The following is a 20,650-nucleotide window of genomic DNA, read 5'->3' as shown; positions in this document are numbered from 1 at the left end:
TACACACTGCAGCAAACAACACTTCTGAAAACTGGGGATCAGAGACCAAAAGTGGCTGCACTAGGACCCAACATGTATCGGAGAGCACAAAAAGATACATTTCTTTTCATGACATTATATTTCCTTCTTCAGGGGTTCAAATAAGGCATGCTGTTGTATTTCTAACAAAAGAGAAAGTATATATATACATAAAATAAGTAGAAAATCCATACATGTAATAATCAATTGATCATTTTCCCAAAAGGGCAGACATGTACTAAAATATGCACCATTTACATTGGTACTCACAGAAAACGCATGTTCCTCTGCAAAGACGAAAATACACAGCAATATTGTGGATAGATGAGTTTCCACGTCAAGAAGTCCACTAACTTAGATTACCAAATTGGGGTAACCCAAGTGGGGTTAGATTTTACTGCTCGCTTGGGTGCAAAATGAGTAGGAAATGCGGCAGGTCATAGCTTGGAAAGACAGGTGAACTGGACCCTGAAAGGGTGGAACGGTAAGTCAGAGCTCACAGGAACCACCAAGAAAATAAGGAGGGTGCAAATCTAGCAAGCAACAAAGAAAACATATATATGTCATTAGTATGTGTATGTATTCCTGCCAGATAGCAATATAGTATAAGTGCGGAGATCAGAGAACAAAGAGACTTGTTGAAAAATAGTGCCAGAAGTTGGAGTGAATATATCATTCCAATGTAGATGGTGAAGAGCCAAACCACATAATGATAGGAGGCAAGAGACAAAAAGGAAGGGGAGAGAGAGAAAGAAAGAAAGACAAAGCAAAAGAAAAAAGAAAAAAGAGATCAGAAAGAAAAAGAAAAGAAAAGAATATTTCCTAACATCCCTTCTTAATTGATTAATTGCCAGATTCTATCCACACCCAACACACAGTATAAAAACAAGGCCTTCTTTATGGGGGAAAACATACAGGGGGCTGCACATACAGGGGTTCTTCCAAAGAAGTGGGGTTCTTTAAATAAGTGGCACTTCTGCTCTTGCACTTCAGCGATTTACACAAAGCAAACTACAACAGACTGCAGATGACCTCAATTCCAAATTATCTCACCTTCCTCTCTGAAACATGCACTCTTTACCTCTCCTCCTTTTCACAAATGCTGCCTCTCTCCTCAAACTCTCTTTTCTTCACCCCTCTGCTCCACCCCACAATCTGTACATATCACCCTCACTTCTCCCCTCCCCCTATTACTGCACTCATCACCTCTTTCTAACTCTAAGCCCACTTGCTAACAAACCCTCCAGCATACTGAAGCATGTCCCCTCATACAAATCATATTCATATATTACCTCCCTTACTCTTCTGCTTCTCCTAACCGCTGGAGATATTTCCCCAAACCCTGGGCCTCCCTTATTTAACTGTGCCCAACACACCCATCACCATCACCCTTTACCCTCTGGCAGTAGTCGCAAACCATGCAATTTAGTCTCCATTCCTCTTCTTCCCAATGCCAGCCTCCCTCTCTCCTGCGCCCTCTGGAACGCCCACTCTTTCTGCAACAAACTCACTGCTGTTCATGACCTCTTTGTCACTAATTCCTTCAATCTACTTGCTCTCACCGAAACCTGGCTCCAGGAATCTGACACCCCTTCTCCTGCTTCCCTATCCCAGGGTGGCCTTCACTGGACTCACTCCCCTAGGCCTAATGGACGCAAGGCAGGTGGAGTGAGATTCCTCCTATCCCCCCAATGCACCTTCCAGGTTATTCACTCTCCTCCCTCTTTTTCTCTCATCATTTGAAGCCCACTGTATACGTATATTCTCTCCTACTTCCCTAAGAATTGCTGTGACCTACCGGCCCCCTGGACCATTATCAACTTTCCTTGATGAGTTTTCTGCCTGGCTACCCTACTTTCTCGCTTCAGAAATTCCCACAATCCTTCTCTGTAATTTCAACATCCCTGCTAATACAAACATCCTGCTACTTCTAAACTTCTTAGTCTAACCTCTTCATTTGACCTAAAACAATGGGTACAGGCTTCTTCTCACTCTGATGGCAACACCCTTGACCTTGTATTCTCCTACCTATGCACTCCATGCAACTTCTCAAACAATCCTTTTCCTCTCTCCAACCATCACCTTATTAGTTTCTCCCTCCCCCTGTCTTCCACCACCTTTCCCTCCAATCGCCTAACCATCACCTGTAGAAATTTTCGCAACTTCAACTCCTCTCTCCTCTATTCTGCTACTGACCACCTCTATGACAAAATCTCTCCCCTGTCCTGCCCCAACCAAGCCACGTCCATCTACAATAAATCCCTGTCCTCCACCCTGGACAAGCTCGCTCCCCTCCAGAGGCGTAACTAGAACCTTCAGGGCCCCGGCGCAAGAAACCATGATGGGCCCCCCTGCCCCCCTTCCATCCGGGCCCCGGGCTTCCAATTTTGTCCATGGACATCCTCCCAAAACCGTGCTTCCCGCATGACTCCTGAGACGTGCATCCAGCGCAATCACAGCGGCCTTTTACCATGTGATCAGCTGATCACATGTAAACAGACTTGCCGGTTATCCGCAGCCCTTTCTTCCCACGCTGTGTCTGTTAGAAAAGGACTGCCGTTAACTGTCAAGAATGTCAGTAAATTGTTTACACTGATAATCAATGCCTCAATCATCAGTGCCATCTATCAGTGCCCATCAATGCTGCCTATCAGTGCTCTTCAAATCTGCCCATCAAAGCCCATCAATACTGCCTGAGTCCTGCCTATCAGTTTTCCTCAGTGCCCATCAGTACCACCTATCAGTGCCCATCAATGCCAGCTATCAAAGCAGCCTATCAGTGCACATTAGTGCCTCCTATCAGTGCCCATAAATGCCTCCTATCAGTGCCCATTAGTGCCTTCTATCAGTGTCCATCAGTGCCTTCTATCAGTGCCCATCAGTGCCTTTTATCAGTGCCTCCTATCAGCGCCCATTAGTGCCTTCTATCAGTGCCCGTTAGTGCCTTCTATCAGTACCCATCAGTGCTCATCGGTGCCCATAAATTCCTCCTTTCAGTGCCCATTAGTGCCTCCTATCAGTGCCCATAAATGCCTCCTATCAGTGCCCATTAGTGCCTTCTATCAGTGCTCATCAGTGCCTTCTATCAGTGCTCATCAGTGCCTTCTATCAGTGCCCATCAGTGCCTTCTATCAGTGCTCATCAGTGCCTTCTATCAGTGCTCATCAGTGCCTTCTATCAGTGCCCATCAGTGCCTTCTATCAGTGCCTATCAGTGCCTCCTATCAGTGCCTCCTATCAGTGCTCATCAGTGCCTTCTATCAGTGCCCATCAGTGCCTCCTATCAGTGCTCATCAGTGCCTTTTATCAGTGCCCATCAGTGCCTTCTATCAGTGCTCTTCAGTGAATGCTATTAATTTCCATCAGTGCCATCTGCCTTCTCAGGGCAGCACGGCTCTGAGCGGAGATCGGTGTCTGTCATGGAACAGTAGCACAGAGACACCGGCATTAACTTTCTATTTGCCCAACTGTCCTCTCTGGCAGGGCGGTCTTTAATATTGATTGGACCGGGCAAACATTTTCTTGGGCCCCTCCATTCTGAGGCATACAAAAAAAATAGCAGGTAGACTCAAAATCAGTTTACTGCAGCAGATCACCCAGTAAGTTGCAATTGGTTGCCAGAGGTCACAGCCTCTCATTACCGCTCACTGACTGGTTGCTAGAGGTTACAACACATAATTTCTGCTTGTTGATTGGTTGAAAGAAGGTCACAGCACATCATTACTGCTAACTGGTTGCTAGAGATTACAGCAAATCACTATTGTTCACTGATTGGTTGCTACAGGTTATTGCACATCATTACCACTCACTGAGCAATCCCAAATAATTCAGCAAGAAAAGCAGCACATTGATACACATACTGCAGGAGACAGTCAGAGACTGCAGACATACTACAGGAGACGTCAGAGAATGCAGACATACTACAGGAGACGGTCAGAGACTGCAGACATACTACAGGAGATGGTCAGAGACTGCAGACATACTACAGGAGACGGTCAGACTGCAGACATAGTATAGGAGACGGCGGACATACTACAGGAGACGGCGGACATACTACAGGAGACGGCGGACATACTACAGGAGACGGCAGACTTACTACAGGAGATAGCGAACTTACTGAATGTTGCTAGTGGTTACAGTACATCATTACCACTCACTGAGGAGGAGACAGTCAGAGACTGCAGACATACTACAGGAGACGTCAGAGACTGCAGACATACTACAGGATACGTCAGAGACTGCAGACATACTACAGGAGACGGTCAGACTGCAGATATACTACAGGAGATGGCGGACATACTACAGGAGACGGTCAGACTGCAGACATACTACAGGAGACGGCGGACTTACTACAGGAGGCGGCGAACATACTACAGGAGATGGCGGACATACTACGGGAGATGGTGGACTTACTACAGGAGATGGTGGACTTACTACAGGAGACGGCGGACATACTACAGGAGACGGTCAGACTGCAGACATACTACAGGAGACGGCGGACATACTACAGGAGACGGTCAGACTGCAGACATACTACAGGAGACGGCGTACTTACTACAGGAGACGGCGGACATACTACAGGAGACGGCGGACATACTACAGGAGATGGTGGACTTACTACAGGAGACGGCGGACATACTACAGGAGACGGTCAGACTGCAGACATACTACAGGAGACGGCGGACATACTACAGGAGATGGTGGACTTACTACAGGAGACGGCGGACATACTACAGGAGACGGTCAGACTGCAGACATACTACAGGAGACGGCGGACATACTACAGGAGACGGCGGACATACTACAGGAGATGGTGGACTTACTACAGGAGATGGCGGACATACTACAGGAGACGGTCAGACTGCAGACATACTACAGGAGACGGCGGACATACTACAGGAGATGGTCAGACTGCAGACATACTACAGGAGACGGCGGACTTACTACAGGAGACGGCGGACATACTACGGGAGATGGTGGACTTACTACAGGAGACAGTGGACATACTACAGGAGGCGGTCAGACTGCAGACATACTACAGGAGACGGCGGACATACTACAGGAGACGGTCAGACTGCAGACATAGTATAGGAGACGGCGGACATACTACAGGAGACGGCGGACATACTACAGGAGACGGCGGACATACTACAGGAGACGGCAGACTTACTACAGGAGATAGCGGACTTACTGAATGTTGCTAGTGGTTACAGTACATCATTACCACTCACTGAGGAGGAGACAGTCAGAGACTGCAGACATACTACAGGAGACGTCAGAGACTGCAGACATACTACAGGATACGCCAGAGACTGCAGACATACTACAGGAGACGGTCAGACTGCAGACATACTACAGGAGATGGCGGACATACTACAGGAGACGGTCAGACTGCAGACATACTACAGGAGACGGTGGACATACTACAGGAGACGGTCAGACTGCAGACATACTACAGGAGACGGCGTACTTACTACAGGAGACGGCGGACATACTACAGGAGACGGCGGACATACTACAGGAGATGGTGGACTTACTACAGGAGACAGCGGACATACTACAGGAGACGGTCAGACTGCAGACATACTACAGGAGACGGCGGACATACTACAGGAGACGGTCAGACTGCAGACATACTACAGGAGACGGCGGACATACTACAGGAGATGGTGGACATACTACAGGAGACGGCGGACATACTACAGGAGACGGTCAGACTGCAGACATACTACAGGAGACGGCGGACTTACTACAGGAGACGGCGGACATACTACAGGAGACGGCGGACATACTACGGGAGATGGTGGACTTACTACAGGAGACAGCGGACATACTACAGGAGGCGGTCAGACTGCAGACATGCTACAGGAGACGGCGGACATACTATAGGAGATGGCGGACATACTACAGGAGATGGCGGACTTACTACAGGAAACGGCGGACTTACTACAGGAAACAGCGGACTTACTACAGGAAACGGCGGACTTACTACAGGAGACGGTCAGACTGTAGACATACTACAGGAGACGGCGGACATACTACAGGAGACGGCGGACATACTACAGGAGATGGTGGACTTACTACAGGAGATGGCGGACATACTACAGGAGACGGTCAGACTGCAGACATACTACAGGAGACAGCGGACATACTACAGGAGACGGTCAGACTGCAGACATACTACAGGAGACGGCGGACTTACTACAGGAGACGGCGGACATACTACAGGAGATGGCGGACATACTACGGGAGATAGTGGACTTACTACAGGAGACAGCGGACATACTACAGGAGGCGGTCAGACTGCAGACATACTACAGGAGACGGCGGACATACTACAGGAGATGGCGGACATACTACAGGAGACGGCGGACATACTACAGGAGATGGAGGACATACTACAGCAGATGGCGGACATACTACAGGAGATGGCGGACATACTACAGGAGACGGCGGACTTACTACAGGAGACAGTGGACTTACTAAAGGAGACGGCGGACATACTACAGGAGACTACAGACATAATACAGGAGATTGCGGACATACTACAGGAGATGGTCAGAGAAGGCGGACATACTACAGGAGATGGCGGACATACTACAGGAGACGGCGGACATACTACAGGAGGTGGTCAGAGATGGCGGACATACTACAGGAGACGGTGGACATACTACAGGAGACGGCGGACATACTACAGGAGATGGCGGACATACTACAGGAGACGGCGGACTTACTACAGGAGACGGCGGACTTACTACAGGAGACGGCGGACTTACTACAAGAGATGGTCAGAGAACGTTCAGAAATGCACAGCTTTGCAGTTGTACAACAGCTCAGGGTTTAGGATAGTATTCAGGCAGTCTATGGGGGAAGGACATACCTGGCCAGCTGGGCTCTTCATACACTTTTAGAGGTCTGGGGCGGGACTCCCACTCAAATCTCCTTCTTTCCTTCTACAGCCGCTCCTTCCTGAGTACACAGACTGCATGGGGTGGGGTCAGAGGTTCAGTGGAGCTCCTGGCCCTGCCCCTCTCTGCTGGCTAGGGAATACAGGGGGGTGGGGCTCTCAGCTCCTACTATGGCCACTCCCTCCGGAGTACACAGGCTGCATAGGGCGCATCAGCGTGTCAGTGGAGCTCCTGGCCCCACCCCCTCTCTGCTCGCTAATACAGCTCTGCTGCCCTTGTCACTGGTGCACTCTGTGGTGCCATCATCGGGGCCCCAATTTGCGGGCAGTTCAGGGCAAACAGGGCAGCAAAAACAAGGCCCGGGGCAGATGCCCTGTTTGCCCCGCGTTAAAGATGGCCCTGCTCTCTGGCAGGGGATGAGGGAGGATACACAGGCACAGCTGATCTCACGGCTCCCCCTTCTCCCCCCTCCTCCCTCCTGTGTGCTCCGCGGGAAATGTGAGCTCTTCAGCTTCACACTTGCCTGCCCGTGGAGCACACAGGAGGGGGGAGGGGGGAGAAGGGGGAGCCATGAGATCAGCTGTGCCTGTGTGTCTGCCCTCATCCCCTGCCAAAGAGGACAGACACGATCTCCGCTCAGAGCCGTGAATAGCAACCCCGCTGGGCCCCCCGACAGTGGCGGAATGCCGGGCCCCGTCACAAGTGCGACTGTTGCGACCCCGGTAATTCCGCTACTGCTCCCCTCACTACACGCAGAATCAGGCCTCGACCCCTACAACCCTGGCAAACAGATGACACTAAAATTCTCCAAAAACATAGTCGCGCTCTTGAGCGTCTGTGGCACAAGACTAAGTCTCTCAAAGACTTCAACCAATACAAATCTGCCCTCCAAAAATACTATTCTTTCCTCCACACTGCCAAGCAAACCTATTTTACAGCTCTTATTAACACCTTCTCATCTAGTCCCCGTAAACTCTTCTCTACCTTCAACTCTCTACTTTGTCCTCCACCGCCTCCACCCACTGACTCACTCACTGCCCAGGAGATCGCTAATCACTTCAAAAACAAGATTGATACAATGAAATCTCCACTCTACAAGTATCTCCCCCAGCTAAGACCCCATGTCAACAGGTACAACTGACACTCCCCCTATTTAAATCTGCTACTACAGATGAAGTGGCTAATCTCTTTTCTATCGCCCACCTAACCACCTGTCCCCTGGACCCTATTTCCTCTCATATGCTACGGTCGCCCTCTGACTCCATCCTACACTCTCTAACCCACATCTTCAATCTCTCGCTCACCTCTGGCATCTTTCCCAATGCTCTAAAACATGCACTGGTCACCCCCATACTTAAAAAGCCGTCCTTGGACCCTACCAATCTTAACAACCTATGCCCTATCTCCTTGCTCCCCTTTTCCTCTAAACTCCTTGAACGCCTGGTTTACAACCAACTGAGTGACCACCTCATTAAAAACAACCTTCCTGATCCCCTTCAATCTGGATTTCGCCCCAACACTCCACAGAAACTGCTCTTTTAAAACTCACAAATGACCTACTAACTGCAAAAACCAACGGACACTATTCTGTGCTCCTACTTCTGGATCTTTCAGCTGCCTTTGATACGGTTGACCACCCCCTCCTCCTCAAAAAACGTTACTCCCTAGGTCTCCGTGACTGTGCTCTTCAGTAGCTCTCATCCTACCTATCCCAACGTACCTTCAGTGTCACTTACAATTCTACTTCCTCAACTCCTCTTCCCTTCTCTGTTGGGGTCCCCCAAGGTTCTATTCTTGGACCTCTTCTATTTTCAATCTACACCTCTTCCCTGGGTCAGTTGATAGCCTCTCACGGCTTTCAATATTATTTCTACGCTGACGACACACAAATCTATCTCTCCACCCCTCAACTCACTCCATCAGTCTCCTCACGCATCACTAACTTACTAACCGACATACCTGTATGGATGTCACACCACTTCCTCTAACTCAACTTGTTCAAAACCGAGCTTATAATATTTCCTCCCCCACGTGCCTCTTCCCCTGACTTGTCTGTCAAGAGCAATGGCACAACCATCCACCCGTCCCCACATGTCAGGGTACTAGATGTTATCCTGGACTCTGAATTCTCCTTTTGGCCCCACATCCAATCACTTTCCAAAGCTTGCCGCCTCAACCTCCGCAACATCTCTAAACTACGTCCCTTTCTAACCAATGAAACCACAAAGCTCATGATTCACTCCCTGCATATCTCTCGCCTCGACTACTGCAACTCCCTCCTCATTAGCTTACCTTTAAATAGACTATCCCCCCTTCAGTCCATCATGAATGCTGCTGCCAGACTCATCCACCTTACAAACCGCTCAGTGTCTGCTACCCCTCTCTGCCATTCCCTCCACTGGCTGCCACACGCCCAACTAATTAAATTCAAAATACTAACAATAAGTTACAAAGCCATCCACAACTCTGCCCCCAGCTACATCACTAGCCTAATCTCAAAATACCAACCTAATCGCCCTCTCCATTCCTCCCAGGACCTCCTGCTCTCTAGCTCCCTCATCACCTCCTCCCATATCCGCCTCCAGGACTTCTCCCGAGCCTCACCCATCCTTTGGAATTCCCTACCCCAATCTGTCAGACTGTCTCCAAATTTATCCACTTTTAGGCGATCCCTGAAAACTTTCTTCTTCAGAGAAGCCTATCCTGCCTCCATCTAACAACTGCACTATTTTCTCCATTAGCTCATCCCCCACAGCTCTTACCCTTTTGTATAACTTGACCATCCCTCCTAGATTGTAAGCTCTAACGAGCAGGGCCCACTGATTCCTCCTGTATTGAATTGTATTGTACTTGTACTGTCCTCCCTAATGTTGTAAAGCGCTTCGTAAACTGTTGGCGCTATATAAATCCTGTATAATAATAATAATAATAAAAAAAGAAAAATAGAGTATAAATAAACTAGCCTCTCATGTCCTTGCAGGAGTGATGTTCCTCTGGGCTGTGTAGCAGTGCTGTGCTGCGCTTACCTGAATTTAAGTAGCCCAGGAATAGGGGTGGTGGTGTGGCAGCAGCCAATCGGAAGTGGCCTAGGTATTTACCAAGTGCTGTGAGGTATGGCCTGGCAATTGGTCCATTAATCACACAGACACCTGTGCGAATACCACACCTGTGTGTGGAGAACCCTCAAATTGCGGCTCCTAGGCCGTTGCGGCGTCCAGCGTCACTGCACCAGATGGCGCGATGACGTTGACGCAGGCCGCTGGCACAGAGGAGTGGTGGCAACTAAGGGCAAAGGTGGAAAAGAGCACCAGTGCACCGGCGCAAAGGAAGCTCCGCGCATGCGCATATTTGCGAAAACACTGCCTCCATCTCCAGGAGAAAGGGGAGTGGAGGCCCCCCCGTACCAGGGAGCACCGGCGAACCGCACCACCCACACAGGGCACCAAGGATACCTGAGAAAACGGAACTGAAAGTTGTTCCAAATCTGTCCAAGCACGCACAGCAGCTACTTGATAAAAAGTATATATATATATATATATATATATATATATATATATATATAAAGAGTTTTTTTTTAGAAAAAATATTAAATACGTGACTTAGTATATATAATTAGAATATCCGCTAAGTATGGACTGGCGAGACGTGGGATCATCATCCTATCGTCCATTGTGGCCCAGTGCAACCTCTATGCACAGCAGTACATAGTAAGCAACCCTGGCTCTAGTTATGCCCGTCCCTTTGAGTGGAGAGAGCTTACCGTACAGGAATTCACACTTTTTTTAGCCTTAACTTTTACTATGGGACTCACCAAAAAAACGAATTATACTCCTATTGGTCTACCAACCCCATCCACCACATGCCACTCTTCTCATTCGTTATGCCAAGATCAAGATACCCTATGATTATGCGGTTCCTCAACTATAATGACAACACCCAGTGCCCTCCCCGAAATGACCCAGCTTTTGACAAATTATTTAAAATTCGGCCACTCTTAAATTATTTCTCTGAAAAATTCCCCCAGTTATATACCCCCGACTAGAATATCTCTCTCGTGGATGAGTCCCTTGTAAAATTCTCAGGCAGGCTGGGCATCAAACAATTTGGTCCGATATGGGGTAAAAATGTACAAACTTTGTGACCGAGCCCCTGGGTGCATCTACGCCTTCCTGGTGTACGAAGTAAAGGACTCCCAACTGCATCCCCCTGAATGTCCAGAGTATATTGGAGCCAGCGGCAAAGTTGTCTGGGAGCTTGTCTATCCACTCCTTGGAAAGGGATACCATCTTTATCCACATAAAGATACCATCTTTATGTGGATAATTTTTATACAAAAATCAAATAAAGTGCTGCGCAATTTCAAAGTCGTGGGGTAAGGGACCTTACCCCACGCTGATGAAGTCCCGCCTCCGGACGTAACGCGTACAGGGGTGTGCCGACACTCGGATCTGAGTGTCCTTTGACGTAAGTGCAATACAGTTTTTTCTTAATAAAAGTTGTTTACAGAGAGCACTAGATTTCCTTCTTATCTTTTTATATGCCATTTATAACATTGACTGGGACGGATCCTGGAGCAGTTTGCCTGGATTGGTTTGTCAGCCGTTCCTGACTCTCGCTCTGTGACCTGTTTCAGGTCGAGTCGTTGAGGTGAGAGGCCATCCTATTTAGGTGGAGGGATCACTGGCACCCAATTGAGATCATTTCCTTATGTGTGTCACATGCACCATATTGGCTCCTAGCTGCATCTACACCTGCACTAACTGGGATCTTTTGCTATATGTTATTTGGACTTTGATTTATGCTTATCTGAGGTTTTGCGTTTGAATTAACCTTTAGTGTTTGCTTGCAGTTTTTTATTTGTGTCCTCTTTGATTAGTGCTGGATATCCTTTCTTTGATTAATTTTTATACAAGCTTGCCCCTCTTCCGCAATCTTCATCGGAGTGACACCCCAGCATGTGGTACAATAAGAACCAATAGAAAGGGCTTCCTGCAAAAACTCGTCAATGAAAGGCTACGACGAGGGGAGACGGCGTCTTTGCAGAACCAGGAGCTATTGGCTGTCAAGTGGAGGGACAGACAAAACATCCACATGCTCGCGACAATCCATAACGACACCTACGTGAGTCTCCAGAAGAAAAGGCCCAATCCAGAAACCAGCTTGTATCTATGACTATAATTTGTTTATGGGGGAGTGGACTTCAATGATCAGATGATTGAACCCTACCTTCCCACAAGAAAATCCCATCATTGGTATAAAAAGTGTCCATTTATTTTTCCAGTTTGGCCATGTATTACACTTATGTTATTTACCAAAAATCTACCGAGACCCCCGTATCCTACCTGCACTAAGAGAAACAAGTAATCTCTGCCCTTTTGTACCCTGAAAGCCCACCAGAAAATATTTGCTCTGATTCTGTGAGCAGACTCCACGAACGCCACTTTCCTGAGAAAATCCCCCCCCTGTGAAACAGGCCACAGACGTCAGAAGAAATGCCGGGTGTGCTCCAGAGGAGGAGTTAGAAGAGACACAACGTATTATTGTCCCCAATGTCCTTTCCAAATAGGCCTCTGTATAGGTGACTGTTTCCGCTGTTACCATACTTCTCTACATTATTAGGGAAGTATGGTAAACTTAATTCTCATTTCCTGTCATTTTCCTCTACACCCCTTATGCCACTGCACTGAACCGCACATACCTCTGCCTTCTCTGGAACCGACCCTGACCTGTTATACGACCAAGCTTCTGCTTAATGATAAACATACCTCTACCTTCTCCGGAACTGACCCTGGCCTGTTATATGACCAAGCTTCTGCCTAACGCTTAACATACCTCTGCCTTCTCCGGAACTGACCCTGGCCTGTTATACGACCACGATTCTGCCTAACACTAAACTGTACCTACCTCTGCCTGCTCTGGAACTGACCCTGGACTGTTTGACCACGTTTTTTTCCAGCCTCTTGGACCAATCTTTTATCCTGCTATGCTAGTGGGAACACAGGGGTCTCACATATGTGAGGGGCTCCAGAAATGTTTTTCTGGATGAAGAAAACTAATTTTTTGTTTTTCTCATTCCCGGATTAGGGTCTGGAAACTCTTAGGCTTCAAAGAGATTTGGGTGGGAGAAGCCTCTACCCCGTCCCCATTCTTTCCTGGCCTGCTACTTGGACCATGTTCCTGCTTACTAACAGGACCAATTGTGACAGACCTAGCTGGGAGAGAGACTCTTGCCGATCGATCGTGGGCCCTTGCATTTGGGGGGACGGTGCTCTTTGTGAGCTGTATGCCTGGGGACCCTTGAGGTGGTATTACTGTGGATTCGGGTCCTGGTCCCCCAGGACACACAGACTCTGGCGACCCTGGATTTGCCATGTTGGAATAGTAGCTGATTCATAATGCTGGGACAGATACTGTTAGGAGATGCTGATGTAAATTCCAGGCACCTGTCTGTCTGTTGTCTGCTAAAATGTGTATTGTAAATAAGTCTCTAGTATGGGATCTAAGAGTCGTTAGATCCCCATTGTTGTTTGTGTTAATTAACTCTGCTATTGTGTGAAGAAGAGTCTATGTTGATTGTGATAATGTTGATTGGATGTTCTGAACTACAAGACGGCCAGTCTGGCCTAAAGGTCATGTCTGAGTCATCTAGGCTGTCTAAAGGGATTAATTAGCTCATGTTAATTAGGTTATTTAGGTTAATTAGGTTACAGCTGTATTGTTAGAGTAATATGAGCAGGAGGTCTGCACCTCCTCTTTTATTGTATAAATAAGACTGTATTCCTGTCAATAAAGAGAGATTCCTGGTTGAACTTACATACAGCCTGCCTGGTGTTTGTTCTGAGCTATCACAACTGGACTAGAACGGCACAGAGCTGTAGTTGTAGTCCCGGAGCATCGGATGACCGAACAATCAGATGTTGCGATCTGCAATCTGATTCTATAGCTGCAGAGGAGTGTTGGGAGAGTGGAACCGAGTGAGCAAGGGGCTTGTTACATTGGTTGGCAGCCGTGGGATTTGCTCTCCAGTTACTGGGACACTCCAGTTACAGAGAGAAGGAGATACAGCACAGAGGACCAGTATCAGAGCAGGTCCTGCTAGGATGGTTTGATTCTATCCGCTGTGAACTCTGGAAGGAAGCGCTAGCCCGTGAGCAGCGACACCAGGGAAAAGTTCTCCCCTCCATCCATGTGAGGTACTGGTCGCAGTATAAAGTGCGAATGCTGTTTTTGGGGGAACAGCTGAACCAGGAGTGGACAGCCGAGTTAAGCAGGCTGATCCGGGCAGAAATGCGGTTGGACGAGAGCTACAAAGCCCTCCAGTGGTATGTAGCCCAAGTGTGCCTATGGACAGCGGATGACAGCCCCACGGAAGGCTTTGACTACGATGGCCTGGGATTGTTATACTGGAGGCTGTCCAGGGACCCTGACTTTGGAAGTGATCGGGAGTGGCGTTTGGAGGAAATAATGGAGCACAGAGAGCGGAGACTGAATGTCTCAGAAGTGCACTGGGCACTGGAAGATTTGGAGTTTCTGGCCGTTCAGGAATGGGAGTTGGAGATCGCCTACAAACAGCTGTTAGACTCTGCTCAGCAGCAGGGTGGTGCTCCCTTTGTCTGGGACTATCATGAAATACCAGTTGACAACTCTGAAATCCTGGCTGAAGAGTTGACAATGTGGCAGAGTAACGGTGTGCTTTGTCAACCTGCACCCCGCAGCTATGGAGGCGGAGGTCTTATGGCGGATGCAGCAAGTGCTGACTGACCTTGATGAACCTGTTTCTGCATTGGATGATCTTGGATGGAGGAATGTGCCTGTCCAGCAGAATGCCAGAGAATCGGCAGTGGAAAATCTGAAGATTGCCGTCCCCAAACCTGAAGTGCTGACAACAGGGCAGAGCTCTGCTAACCTCTGCCCAGCACTGATAGCATCTTCTGGGTTCCACGGAGAGGAGATGGTGAACCTTTATCCCCAGACACCAGTTGCAGAGACAGGGGATTTGATAGATTTTCTGCTGAGGAAGAACAACCTGGTGAGCCTCCAGCAGAAGAAGAGCTGTTATTAGGGCCAAACTTTACTGTGCTCTGCCCAGCACTGATAGCATCTTCTGGGTTCCACAGAGAGGAGATGGTGAACCTTTATCCCCAGACACCAGTTGCAGAGACAGGGGATTTGATAGACTTTTCTGCTGAGGAAGAACAACCTGGTGAGCCTCCAGTGGAAGAAGAGCTGTTATTAGGGCCAAACTTCACTGTGCTCTGCCCAGCACCAACAGAAGTATCTGTGAAGTTACAAGGAACTTCCCCAGCTGAAGCGCTGGCAACCGGACAGAGGGTCCAAGATTTCTGCCCTACACCTGCGGCGGTTCCGGAGGCTCAGGGTGAGAAGGAGGTGGTCACTTCCCAGCAGCAGATCAGGATACAGGGGGAGAAGGGAGAGGAGGTGTTCGTCGTCCCTCCCCAACAGTTAGCCGAAGCAGATGGTGTGGGGTTTCCAGCAGAAGGGCTGGCAACAGGGCCGAGTACTGCTGGACTCTGCCCTCAACTAACAGAGGATGGATTTCCTGTGAAGGTGGATGGGACTTCAGTCTCCACCTGTATACCCCAGGGATGCCGGGCAGTCGGCCCAGATCCCCAACAGCATGATGGAGTGAGCCCAGACACCCTGTCTTCTCTCCAGAGGCAGAAAGGACTCCAGAGAGAAGGGCCAGTCCAGGCTCCTCCCCAGCGGCAGATATGTTCTCTGAGAGAGGCAGAGGTTGGCTGGGTGAGTAATGCTTTGTTTGGAACAATTTGTTTGGGGTACTGTGTGGGTACAGGCATTAGAGGACTGGAACTACTGACTAACTTTGAAGTCAACCCGTCTGGGGTCTCCTCCTGTGTTAGTCTCCTGCCGAAAGGGGAGAAATGTGACAGACCTAGCCGGGAGAGAGACTTTTGGAGGGGACTGTATGCTAGCCGTGGGCCCTTGCATTTGGGGGAATGGTGCTCTTTGTGAGCTGTATGCCTGGGGACCCTTGAGGTGGTATTACTGTGGATTCGGGTCCTGGTCCCCCAGGACACACAGACTCTGGGGACCCTGGATTTGCCATATTGGAATAGTGGCTGATTCATAATGCTGGGACAGATACTGTTAGGATATGCTGATGTAAATTCCAGCACCTGTCTGTCTGTTGTCTGCTAAAATGTGTATTGTAAATAAGTCTCTAGTATGGGATCTAAGAGTCATTAGATCCCCATTGTTGTTTGAATTAATTAACTCTGCTATTGTGTGAAGAAGAGTCTATGTTGATTGTGATAATGTTGATTGGATGTTCTGAACTACAAGACGGCCAGTCTGGCCTAAAGGTCATGTCTGAGTCATCTAGGCTGTCTAAAGGGATTAATTAGCTCATGTTAATTAGGTTATTTAGGTTAGGTTATTTAGGTTATTTAGGTTAATTAGGTTACAGCTGTATTGTTAGAGTAATATGAGCACCTCCTCTTTTATTGTATAAATAAGACTGTATTCCTGTCAATAAAGAGAGATTCCTGGTTGAACTTACATACAGCCTGCCTGGTGTTTGTTCTGAGCTATCACAACTGGACTAGAACGGCACAGAGCTGTAGTTGTAGTCCCGGAGCATCGGATGACCAAACAATCAGATGTTGCGATCTGCAATCTGATTCTATAGCTGCAGAGGAGTGTCGGGAGAGTGGAACCGAGCGAGGAGTGGAACCCAGGAGGAGTAGCAGAATATATTTGGGGGTGTCATTTTTGCTATGTACATGCTATGTGTTGGAAATATCTATTAAATGGACAACTTTATGTAAAAAAAATGCGTTTTCATTTTTTCCACATTTTCCAAAAACTTCTGGAAAAAAAATTAACCATTCCAAAGACTCATTATGCCTCATAGATTATATGTTGGGGTGTTTGCTTTCCAAAATGAGGTCACTTTGTGGGCGTTTCCATTGTCCTGGTGCTCCAGGGCCTTCAAAAGTGTAATAGGTGGTTGAGAGATTAGATGTGTAATGTATGCTCCTAGAACGCCTGAATGTGCTACTTCAATGTTGAGCCTCTGTATGTGGCCAGGCTGTGTAAAAGTCTCACACATGTGGTATCGCTATACTCAGGAGGAGTGCATAATTATTTTGGGGTGTCATTTTTGCTATGTACATGCTATGTTTTGGAAATATCTTAGAAATGGACAACTTTGTGTAAAAAAAATGCGTTTTCATTTTTTTCCCACATTTTCCAAAAACTTCTGGAAAAAAAATGAACCGTTCAAAAGACTCATTATGCCTCATAGATTATACATTGGGGTGTTTGCTTTCCAAAATGGGGTCACTTTGTGGGCGTTTCCATCGTCCTGGTGCTCCAGGGCCTTCAAAACTGTAATAGGTGGTTGAGAGATTAGATGTGTAATGTATGCTCCTAGAACGCCTGAATGTGCTACTTCAATGTTGAGCCTCTGTATGTGGCCAGGCTGTGTAAAAGTCTCACACATGTGGTATCGCTATACTCAGGAGGAGTGCATAATTATTTTGGGGTGTAATTTTTGCTATGTACATGCTATGTTTTGGAAATATCTTAGAAATGGACAACTTTGTGTAAAAAAAATGTGTTTTCATTTTTTTCCCACATTTTCCAAAAACTTCTGGAAAAAAAATGAACCGTTCAAAAGACTCATTATGCCTCATAGATTATACATTGGGGTGTTTGCTTTCCAAAATGGGGTCACTTTGTGGGCGTTTCCATCGTCCTAGTGCTCCAGGGCCTTCAAAACTGTAATAGGTGGTTGAGAGATTAGATGTGTAATTTATGCTCCTAGAACGCCTGAATGTGCTACTTCAATGTTGGGCCTCTGTATGTGGCCAGGTTGTGTAAAAGACTCACACATGTGGTTTTGCCATACTCAGGAGGAGTAGCAGAATATATTTTGGGGTGTCATTTGTGGAATGTACATGCCATGTGAGAGAAATAACCTGTTATAATGACAATTTGGTGTGAAAAAAATAAAAATAAAAAAAATCTTCATTTTGCAAAGAATTGTGGGAAAAAAAGACAACTTCAAAAAACTAACCATGCCTCTTACTAAATACCTTGGAATGTCTACTTTCCAAAAAGGGGTCATTGGGGGGGTATTTGTACTTTCCTTGCTTGTCTCAAGAAATGAGATAGGCCTCAGTACATCAGGTGTGATCAGATGTTGTCAATTTTCAGTGATTGGCACCATAGCTTGTAGAGTCTACAACTTTCACAAAGACTAAATAATATCCACTAATTTGGATTATTTTTACCAAAGATATGTAGCAGTATAAATTTTGGCCCTCATTTATGAAGAAAAATTACTTATTTGCACAATATTATAATAGAAATGAAGAAAAATTCATTTTTTACAACATTTTCGGTCTTTTTTCATTTATAGAACAGAAAATAAAAAACCCAGAGGGGATTAAATACCACCAAAAGAAAGCTCTATTTGTGTGAAAAAAAGTATGAAAATTTCATATGGGTACAGTGTTGCATGACTGAGTAATTGTCATTCAAAATGTGAGAGCACTGAAAGCTGAAAATTGGTCTGGTTAGGAAGGGGGTTTAAGTGTCCAGTGGTTAAAGGTGCTTTGCAGGCGCTGTTTTTTGCGCTATAGAGCCTGTAAAGCACCTCAGTGTGAAAGTAGCCTAAAAGTGCCTCTAATTAACCACAAACAAAGTTCAGCTGTTCTAGTAGGTCTTTCCTGACATTTTCTTAATCGCATCCTACAGCAAAAGCCATGGTCCGAAGAGAGCTTCCAAAGCATTAGTGGGATCTCATTGTTAAAAGGTATCAGTCAGGAGAAGGGTACAAAATAATTTCCAAGGCATTAGATATACCATGGGACACAGTGATGGCAGTCAACATCATGTGGAGAAAATATGACAAAACAGTGACATTACCAAGAACTGGACGTCCCTCCAAAATTGATGAAAAGATGAGAAGGAAACTGGTCAGGGAGGCTGCCAAGAGGCCTACAGCAACATTAAAGGAGGAATACCTGTCAAGTACTGGCTGTGTGGTACATGTGACAGTCAAAACAATCCACAGTCCACTCAGTATGGAAGGGGGGAACAGACTCAACTCATAGTGTAGTATTAAAAGTTCAGGTTTTTAATAAAGGTAAAAACTACTCACAACAAGCAGGATCAAACTTGTACAAAATACATTCAAATACATGCAGCACAATTTTGGTTTTAATATTAATATTTTCATCTGTGGATTATAGTATGATGAACACCTATTGCTAATGATGAATTCCAAATGCTCAAAGTATGAAAGTATAACTAAAAGCAAAGTTTTTTTTTTCAGTTTTGGAGTCAATTTGTATTTCTGTCTGTGTCCCCGGTAGGGGGATTCACCCTTTCTATTTATCCTGTTTACCATTATCATAGAAAGTGAAAGTAAAAAAAAAAATCCCAAATTCTGGGTTGTCCCCAGAAAAGTAATAGAGGAAAAATCTTTCAATGGGGACACTAGTTCTGGTGACCTGGGAGACCCCAAGGAATTCATTTAATTTGCAGGGATTTCCTCTCGCTTCCTGTTTGGCTATGAGACAGGAAGTGAAGGGAAATCTCTGCTATGGGACACAGATGGCAAAAAAAATATGACAGGGGTTATAACCCTCCCTTGCTCTATCCAAAATGAGGAAAAAATGTTTTGCCTATAGTTCTATTTTAAGGTATATTGCTGCTACTGCTCATCTCTTCTTTTGAAAACGATAGTTCCACTTGCCATAATGATTTTTTAACTGGAGGGATGGATGGTGCTGGACGTGGGTGGGGATGCGTTGTAGAGAGGGATGGATGGATGGTGCTGGACGTGGGTGGGGATGCGCTGTGGACACTGGAGGGATGGATGGTGCTGGACGTGGGTGGGGATGCGCTGTGGACACTGGAGGGATGGATGGTGCTGGGCGTGGGTGGGGATGCGCTATGGACACTGGAGGGATGGATGGTGCTATATATATATATATATATATATATATATATATACGCCCTTTTTTTGCTGACAAGCCAGGGTTCATATAGTTTTAATTGTATATGTAATATATATAGATAGATAGATAGATAGATAGATAGATAGATAGATAGATAGATAGATAGATAGATAGATAGATATATCTATATATATATATATATATATATATAGATATATCTATATATATATATAGATATATCTATATATATCTATATATATATATATATATATATATATAGATATATATCTATATCTATATAGATAGATATAGATATATCTATATATATCTATATAGATATATAGATATATATATCTATATATATATAAATATATCTAGATATTTACACTATATTTATTTATATATATAGATATATATATCTATATATATATGTAACGCTGTAGCCTTTATCAGGCAATGTTATCAATAGGGCCATGTTAATAGATTGATATTTGGCTCCCTCTACTGGTATACAATGGAAAAGACTTATCTAACTTTCACATTACAGCTAAGCAGGAAGTGACGTAATTATTTACTTTGTAAAAGTACTCACCTACCCACAATGCCCACTCACCTTCCCATGAACACTTAGTGGCTGAACTGCATGCTGGGTAGGTAATAAAAGGCCCGGCGTGGCCATTTTCTTTCTCTTCTGGACGTGTGGCCTGCCTGCAAGGTTCTGTGAGGAGGTGTGCCAGAGAGCGCAGCCTGCATCTTGCAGAGCGGAGAAAAC

The sequence above is a fragment of the Aquarana catesbeiana genome, linkage group LG03, assembly GCF_042186555.1.
Source record: "Aquarana catesbeiana isolate 2022-GZ linkage group LG03, ASM4218655v1, whole genome shotgun sequence".
Classification (NCBI taxonomy): domain Eukaryota; kingdom Metazoa; phylum Chordata; class Amphibia; order Anura; family Ranidae; genus Aquarana; species Aquarana catesbeiana.
This window is presented reverse-complemented; position numbering follows the sequence as displayed.